The sequence below is a fragment of the Dasypus novemcinctus genome (genome assembly GCF_030445035.2).
Source record: "Dasypus novemcinctus isolate mDasNov1 chromosome 12 unlocalized genomic scaffold, mDasNov1.1.hap2 SUPER_12_unloc_2, whole genome shotgun sequence".
Classification (NCBI taxonomy): domain Eukaryota; kingdom Metazoa; phylum Chordata; class Mammalia; order Cingulata; family Dasypodidae; genus Dasypus; species Dasypus novemcinctus.
In genome coordinates this window covers 485,344-494,747 of record NW_026688130.1, presented here as the reverse complement: position 1 = coordinate 494,747, position 9,404 = coordinate 485,344, and positions in this window count along the sequence as shown.

Genomic DNA, 9,404 nt, shown 5'->3' with positions numbered 1-9,404 from the left:
GAGAGCTGCACAGCATGAAAGAAAGTGCAGCCTGCCCAGGAATGGCACCACATACACGGAGAGCTGACACAGCAAGATGATGCAACAAAAAGAAACACAGATTCCTGTGCCGCTGACAACAGAAGCAGACATAAAGAAGAACATGCTACAAATGGACAGAGAACAAAAAAATGGGGGGAGGGAGGAAGGGGGAGAAATAAAATAAATCTTTGGAAAAAAAAGAAAGATAAGCCTCCAGATGACAGAAAGTAGTTGAGACAACTAATCATAGATGTTCAAACAAATCTCCCTAGTGGATTCAGTGAGATGGCTAAAGAGATGAAGGATATTAAGAAGATACTGGATAAGCACAAAGAATTTGAAAGCATACATAGAAAATAGCAGATCTTATGGGAATGAAGGTGCAAAAAATGAAATTTTAAAAACTTAGAATCATATAGCAGATTTGAGGTGGCAGAAGAAAGGATTAGTGAGATTGAAGAAATGGCCTCTGAAAGGGAACATACAAAAGAATAGAATAAAAGAATGGAAAAAAATGAACAAGGTCTCAGGGAAATAAATGACAGCAAAAGTCATGCAAGCATACATGTCATGGGTGTCCCAGAAGGAGAAGAGAAGGGAAAAGGGACAGAAGGAATAATGAAAGAAGTAATGGTAGAAAATTTCCCAACCCTATTGAAGGACAGGGATATCCCTGTCCAAGGAGTACAATTAGTCCCATCCGAAAAAGTCCAAATACTCATCAGAACATCAAATGCCAAAGATAGAATTCTAAGAACAGCAAGAGAAAAGCAATGCATAATATATAAGGGATACCCAATAAGATTAACTACTGATTTCTCACCAGAAACCATAAAGGCAAGAAGACAGTGGTCTGATATATTTAAGATACTACAAGAGAAAAACGTCAAGCCAAGGATATTATATCCAGAAAAGCTGTCTTTCAAAAAATGTGGGTGAGATTAGAATATTCACAGATAAACAGAAGCTGAGGGAATTTCTAAGCAAGGGACTTTCAGGAAATATTAAAGGGTGTGCTAGAGCCTGAAAAGACAAGACAGGGGAGAGAGGCCTGGAAGGGCGTCTAGAAATGAAGATTTTATCAATACAAGTAACTAAAAGTGTGAAAACAGTGGTGAAATAAAATATGAAGTATAAAACTCAGATAGTCAAGATTAACAATGTAAAGCATTTGTATTAAAAAAACTGCAACTTGATGTTAAAAGAAGTCAAAATAGGCCTAAATAATTGGAGGAACAGTCCATGCTCATGGCTTGTAAGACTGAATATTAAGATGTTAATTCTACTCAAATTGATATGCAGATTCAATGTACTCCAGATCAAAATTCCACCAGCATTTGAAAAAGAATTGAAACATGATTATCAAATTTATTTGGAAGGGTAAGGGATTCTGAATAGCCAGAAACACATAAAAAGGAAAAGTGAACCCTCATCTCCAGACTTTAAATCATATTACCTAGCTATATCGGTAAAAACAGCATGTTATTGGCATAAAGAGAGACACATAGACCAATGGAACCAAATTGATGGTTCAGAAACATCTATGATCAAATGATTTTTGACTAGCCTGTCAAACCCACACAGCTTGGGCAGAGCAGTCCATTCAACAAATGGTGGTGAAAGAAATGGATACCCATAGGCAAAAGAAGGAAAGAGGACTCTTATCTCCTACGTTATCCAAAAATTAACTCGACATGGATCAAAAACCTGAAAATAAAATCAAGAAATATAAAACTTCTTGAAGAAATTGTAGGAAAATATCTTCAAGAATTGGTGGTACAGGGTAGATTCTTTTTTTTTTTAATGTTATTTTTATTTATTTCTCTCCCCTTTCCCCCCCCCAACCCCCCCAGTTGTTTGCTTTCTGTGTCCATTTGCTGTGTATTCTTCTTTGTCCACTTGTATCCTTATCAGCAGCACCAGGAATCTGTGTCTCTTTTTGTTGTGTCATCTAGCTGTGTCAGCTCTCTTTGTGTGCAGCACCACCTTGGGCAGGCTGCACTTTTTTTGTGCAATGCGGCTCTCCTTATGGGGCACACTCCTTGCATGTGGGGCTCCCCTATATGGGGATAACCCTGCATGGCATGGCACTCCTTGTGCGCATCAGCACTGCGTATAGGTCATCATATCATATGGGTCAGGAGGTCCTGGGTTTGAACCCTGGGCCTCCCATGTGGTAGGCAGATGCTTTATCAGTTGAGCCATATCCACTTCCCACCATGCCATTTTAACCACTGTAGTTTTGTAGTATGTTTTAAAGTCAATTTCATTTTTCTTTTTCATTATGTCTTTGGCTCTTCGGGGCCTCTTTCCCTTCCAAATAAATTTCATAGATTTTCAAGTTCAATAAAAAATGCTGTGTTGATTTTTATTGGGAATACATTAAATCTTTAGATCAGTTTGGGTAGGATAGATACCTTGATGATATTTAGTTTTCCTTTCCATGTACTGGGAATATTTCTTCATTTATTTAAGTCTTCCTTAATTTCTTTTAACAGTGTTGTTTTCTGTGTATGAGTCTTTTACATCTTTAGTTAAATTTATTCCTAGGTATTTGAAATTTTTATTTACTATTGTAACTGGTAATTTTTTCTTGATTTCCTCCTGAGATCCCTCATTATTGGTGTATGGAAATGCTGCTGATTTTTGTGCATTGATCTTATAATCTGTGACTTTACTGAACTCATTTATACGTTCTAGAAGCTTTTTTTTGTAGATATTTCAGAGCTATGTATAGGATCATGTCTTCTACAAAGAGTGAAATTTTGATTTTTACTTTCCAATTTGGATGCCTTTTCTATCTGGTTCTTGCCTCAGTGCTCAAGCAAGTACTTCTAATACAGTGTAAATTGGAGGGGTGATAGTAGGCATCCTTTTCTTATTCCTGATCTTAGAGGGAAAGATTTTAAGATTTCACCATTCTAAATGATGTTAGCTATGGCTCTTTCATATATGCCCTTTATCATGTTCAGAAAGTTTCCTTCTCTTCTTACCTTTTGCAGTGTTTTTATCAGGAAATTGTGCTGCATTTTGTCAAATGCTTTTTCTGCATCTGTATATATGATCATGTGATTTTTTTACTTACATCTATTTAGTGGTATATTACATTGATTGATTTTCATATGTTGAACCAACCTTGCATCCCAGAGATGAAGCCCACTTGGTCATGGTGTATAATTCCTTTAATGTTTTGTTGCATTTGTTTTTCAAGTGTTTTGTTGAGGATTTTAGCATCTAGGTTCACTAGAGAGATTGGTCTGTAATTTTCCCTTCTTGTGGTGTCTTTGTTTGACTTTGTTATCAGGGTGATGCTGGTATCATAGAATGAGTTAGGCAATGTTCCTTCTATTTTAATTTTTTGAAAGAATTTAAGCACGATTGGTGTTTGTTCTTTCCGGAATGTTTGATGGAATTCACCTGTGAAGCTATTTGGCCAGGGCTCTTCATAGTCGGGAAGTTTTTAATGACTGATTCCATCTCTTTATTTGTGATTGGTTTGTTACGCTCATCGATTTCTTCTTTCGACCTTGTAGGCTCTTTATGTGTTTCTAGAAGTTGATCCATTTCCTCTAAATTGTCCTTCTAGTTTGCATATAGTGTTTCAAAGTATCCTCTTATGATAGTCTTTATTTCTGTGGGGTCACTGGTGATATTCCCTTTCTCATTTTGTATTTTATATATTTGATCTCTCTTTTTTCTTTATTAATCTAGCTAAGCATTTGTCAATTTTATTGATCCTGCCCAAGAACCAGTTCTTTGTTTTGTTTAGTTTTCTTAGTGCTTTCCTATTTTCTATTTCATTTAGTTTTGCTCTGATCTTTCTTTCTTTCTTCTTCCTTTGATGTTAATTTCTTGTTTTTTCACTAATTGCTCTAAGTGTGCAGTTATGTCTTCGATTTTAGCTCTTTTTTTTGATGTTTGAATTTATGGCTGTGAATTTCCCTCTCAGTACAGCTTTTGCTGCATCCCATAAGTTTCAATATGTAGTGTTGTCATTTTAATTGGTTTCTAGGGAGGTATTGATTTCTTTTGAGATTTCCTCCTTGACCCACTGTTAACCTAAGAGTGTGTTGCATATCTTCCATATCTTTGTGCCTGATCTGGTTCTCTAGCCCTTGTAGATTTCCAGCTTCATTCCACTGTAGTCAGAGAAATTATTTTGTAGGATTTCAGTCCTTCTGAATTGAGACTTTTTTCTGTGGCCTAAACTGTGGTCTGTCTTGGAGAATGTTCCATGTGTGCTTGAGAAGAATATCTATCCTGCTATGTTGGGTGTAATGTTCTGTATATGCCTATTAGTTATAGAACCTCTTATATGTTATTGAAAGTCTTTGTTTCTTATTGACTCTCTGTTGAGATGTTTTGCCTAATTGTGATAATGGTATATTAAATTCCCCTGGAGTAAATGTAGAGGCATGTATTACTGCACTTAATTTTTCTGATGTTTGCCTCATGTATTTGGAGGTGCACTCATTTGGTACATAATTGTTAATGATTGTTCTTCCTTCTTGAAAGATTACCACTTTTACTAATATGTAGTGTATATCTTTGTCTTTCACAATTGTTTTGCAATTAAAGCCCATTTTGTCTGATATTACTATAGCTACTCTTGCCCTTTTTTGGTTATTGTTTGCTTGTAAGGTTGTTTTGTAGCCATTCACTTTCAACCTCCTTGTATCCCTCTGTGTACGGTGGGTTTCTTATAGACAGCATATAGATGGGTCATATTTCCTTATCCATTCTGCCAATATGTCTCTTTACAAGTGAATTTAATCCATTAACATATAGTGTTATTACTCTCAAGGGATTATTTACATTAGCAATATTTTCTTTAGGTTTATTTTACTTTTTATTTCTCTTTGTCTTTCTAGTTGTTCTTACACTCTCTTCCAACTCTGTCTCTTCTGTTCTTTCCTTTTCTCCTGCAGAACTCCCTTTAATATTCCTTGAAGGGCAAGTTTCTTACTAACATGCTCTCTTAGTCTATGTTTATCTGTGAATATTTTGAACTTTCTGTCAATTTTGAATGCTAGTTTTACTGGATAGAGTATTCTTGGCTGGAAATTTTTTTCTTTTAGTACATTATGTCATTCCACTGCCTTCTTCCCTTCATGGTTTCAGATGAGAAATCAGTACTTGGTCTTATTGAGCATCCCTTGTATGTGATGGTTTTCTTTTCTCCTGCTGCCTTCAGTATTTTTTCTTTGTCTTGAGCATTGGATAATTTGACAAGTATATTTCTTGGGGTAGGCCTCTTGGGATTTATGCTGTTTGGGGTGTATTGCGCTTCCTTGACTTGTACATCCATCTTCCTCAATATCACTGGGATGATATAACCATTAAGTAGGTGGGGACTTTTGGAAGTGAGATATTGTTCGGGGACATAGCAGTGAGAATCTGTTTTTGGGTTGAGGAGAACTGGTCTTTCTAAAATTAAATATGGACAGTTGCACAGAGCTTATTATACAGAGTGATTATTGCAAACAGGACATTACAGAGAAATGCTAAGAATTTGTTCTACTTGTGATATAGATTTATTTGTAACCAAACTTTTAACTTCTTATTAAGAATTCATTTTAATTAATAGCCTCAGAAAACAAAACAACTTTGATATACTTGATCATATCTAAGCATAGATATTTTAGAGTTAACCTATATTTTTTAGGAGGTACTAAGCATTTAACTGGGGACCTCATAAAAGAGAAGCAGCCACTCAACCACCTTGTTACACCAAGTCCCAGCATATTCTTCTTTATCTACTCTGGTAGTAATCATCTAATGTACTTTTGCTTTGAACACACCTCTCACATCTTCCAGGTATTGGATGCCTATTCTATGTACAGTGGAACATTGTTTATAAGTGTTTTAAAGATGACTCCTAAACAACAAATTCAGTAATGTTGCTATTATCCAAATACATATTTATAAGGTACAAAATACAGTATTAAAGTAATAATATAAATTCATTGCTTTTTATGTATCTTATTTTCACTATGTGAACATTTGGCAGCCATGTGTGGACACGAAGCTGTGGCAGTCTCCAGTGGAGGTGAGGAGGTGGCATCCTCAGTTGGACACAAATCTGTGGCAACCTCAAGTGGATGGGAAGCTGTGACAGCCATGAGTGGACACGCACATTTGGTAGCTGTCTGTGGACGTGAAGCTGTGTCAGGTTCAAGTGGGTGTGAACCGGTGGCAGCCACAGGTGGATGTGAAGCTGTGGCAGACATACTTGGACTTGAAGTTGTGGCAGCCTCAGTTGGATGTGAAACTGTGGCAGCATCAAGTGCACGTGCTGCTGTGGCAGGCACAATGGAAGTGAATGTGTGGCAGCAGAAGAAGATGAGAGGCTGTGCCAGACTTGAGCAGACATGAAGCTGTGGCAGCCTTCGGTGGACGCGAAGCTGTGGTAGCCATGAGCAGGGGCAAAGCTTTGGCATCTGTCAATGAATGCAAAAGGCCACTGTTCTCAATAGATGAAGCCTCAGAGAGGGGGTTGAACCTAAAGAGAGACAAAGATTGAGTAGGAAGACCAAAAGGAGAGTTGGGAACTGGTATTTGATCATTAATAACTGGTGTGGGGGAAGGTACAGGGGCAGAAAGGATTGGGGCCTGGCAGGCAATCAGCCAAGACAGTGACTGCTGTGGCGGTTGTACTGGGACTGGCCCAGTGACTGGGGCTTGGCGCAAGGCGTCTGTAGTCTCCACCGAAGGCAGAGAGGAAGAACTGGCAGGCTCGGGGACACTGCTCTCTGCAGAGGCCTCACTTTTACCTTCCTCCACGATGCCCTGGTCCTGTTTTTGCTCAGCCTTCTCTTCCCAGCATGAGTCTCCAGCTGCGGCTCTCCGAGGAAGCTTCAGGGCTGGGGGCTGCTCACTTCCACCCCACGACAGTGGCAGCAGCAGTGGCAATGGCAGCGGCTCAGTCCTTTCCATTTACGGGGCCTGACACTGGCTGGTGTGGGTAGAGCAGCGCTCCTTGACGGCCCAGCTGGACGAGATATTCCTGCATCTCCTCCCCTGGCTGTGAGCCTGGAGAGCTGCGGCCGTGGCTTCCCTCCAGCACGCATGGGGTGGTCTCTCTGACAGCAGCAGGAGGAGGCTGCACCAGGGAGCTGTGCTGCCCCTGGACCGCCCCTTCCAGCAGGCAGGATGCCTCCCGCAGGCCTGTCTGAGCCTGGGGTGGCCCAGTAGTGGACAAAGGAGCTCACAGACGCCTGGGCCTCCTGACACTGGCTCTCTGCTTGTCCGTCCCTACAATGGAGATGCTTGTTCCAGGTCCAGGACCGCCCTGGAAGGACGTGACCACCTCCTCGGGCTCCAGGGGCCTGGATAGGGCCCGGACACTCCCTCTGGTGTGGGGTCCCTCTTCTGCCTGTCCTGCCCTCTGGTGTCTGCGATGCACCTCCTCCTCTGCTCGCTCTTCTCTGCCCTCTTCTGGGTCCTCTGTCCACTTTCCTTCAGGTGAAGAGGTGGGAGGTGTCTGGATGGCGCCAGCCTCCTTGGCATGACCTGCTCAGGGGCAAACACAGAAGGGACAGTTTGGGCCCTGGAGGAGGGATCCTCACTGCACAGAAGAGTAGCCAAACATCTTGGAGTTGTGAGATGACAGCACTGGCTTCAGACTCTCCCTCCTGAACACGGACGGCAGGACCCCCCAGAGAGGAGCAGTGAGGGCTCCGGATGGGGTATCTCCTCTTAGGGGCAACGTAAGTCCCAGAATGTAACTTCATGGCATCCGGGTTGGACAGCCTGTGGGCAGGGCCAGGGAGGGGTGCTGGGGCAACGGGTGATCCGGATGAGCCCCAGGAGCACTGAGGAGGGGATAAACGGGTGGGCGACCCGGGCCCAGAGAAGCAGCTGCAGGGCTGGGAGCAAAGTTGGCTCAGGAAATTGCTCAGGAAGAGCTACCTGTGGCTGCCCAATCGAGGGAGTGGAGTGTGACGCTCTAGAGAGGTCAACTAGCTCCCAGCGTCTCCAGGCAAAGACCACACTGGCACTGTTCAGCTCGAGGCTTTATATGCAGCATCTGGACGTGTCACAAAGGGAGGGCATGTCACAGAGGAAGGGTGTGTCACAGATGAGGGCGTGTCACAGAGAGAGGCCATGTCACAGAGGAGGGTGCATCACAGAGGGCATGTCACAAAGAGAGGGTGTGTGAGGGATGGGGAAGAGGAGAGGGAAGGGCAGACGGAAAAGGTGCAGAATGACAAACCGCTAGGCCCAGTGACCCGCCTCAGTGGTCCTCTCCAGCACCCTGTGCGGTCTTGGCATGTCTTCTCCATGGCCGTCCTGTCGATGAACATCACCAAGAGGGCCGCAGAGGTTTCCCAGAGGGCTCGCAATGCCCTGACCTGCCCAGATGCTGCACCCCACACCGTCCCTTCCTGGCACAGCTAGGTTCTCTTCTCTTCTTTCTATAAATTTTGTGAACACAACACTGAAGTTTTAGAACTTCCCTTGGGTCATGGAAATGATAATGCCCAACTCAGGATTTGAACCCCAGGCTCCGTGATTCCAGAGCTCATTCATTTAACCATCAGAGTGTAGGGCCTCCTCCTCATAGAAATTATGTGTTACCACTAAAAAATAATAATACGTAGGGTATTTAGCACCAGGGCACATCTATAATGAGCATATGCGCCGGCTTACTAGGAGCAATTATTTCATTCAACTCAAGTTCACCTTCGTCCACACTGGGCTACTGTACACTACTCAGGCGTGGGGAAGGAACCACCAATTGTCAGTGTTGCAGCAGTGGGTATTTCTCTATTATTTGATTCTTGCTGCACACTTTTTTTGGACTTGTTTGAAGGATTCATATATGTAAGGATATTTTAGATAAAATTTTATCGATCCTGGAAGGTATTTTACAATGAGTGAGGAGGCGAAGATGACAGCAGCAATGAGAGATTGATTACATTAGGGTGATAAATTATATCAGTAAATTAAGGATAATGGGTGTCAGCTTTCTTATCATTGGAAAAAGGAGTTTATTATATAGAGAGGGGGAAGCAGACTTGGTCCAGTGGTTAAGGCGTCCGTCTGCCACATGGGAGGTCTGCGGTTCAAACCCCAGGCCTCCTTGACCCATGTGGACCTGGCCCATGCACAGCGCTGATGCGTACAAGGAGTGCCCTGCCACGCAGGAGTGTCCCCCATGTAGGGGAGCCCCACATGCAAGGAGTGCACCCCGTAATGAGAGCCACCAGAGCAAAAGAAAGTGCAGCCTGCCTGGAAATGGGGCCACACACATGGAGAGCTGACACAACGAGATGATGCAATAAAAAGAAACGTAGATCCCTGTGCTGCTGACAACAGAAACGGACATAAAGAACACACAGCAAATGGACACAGAGAGCAGACAACTGGGGCAGGGTGGG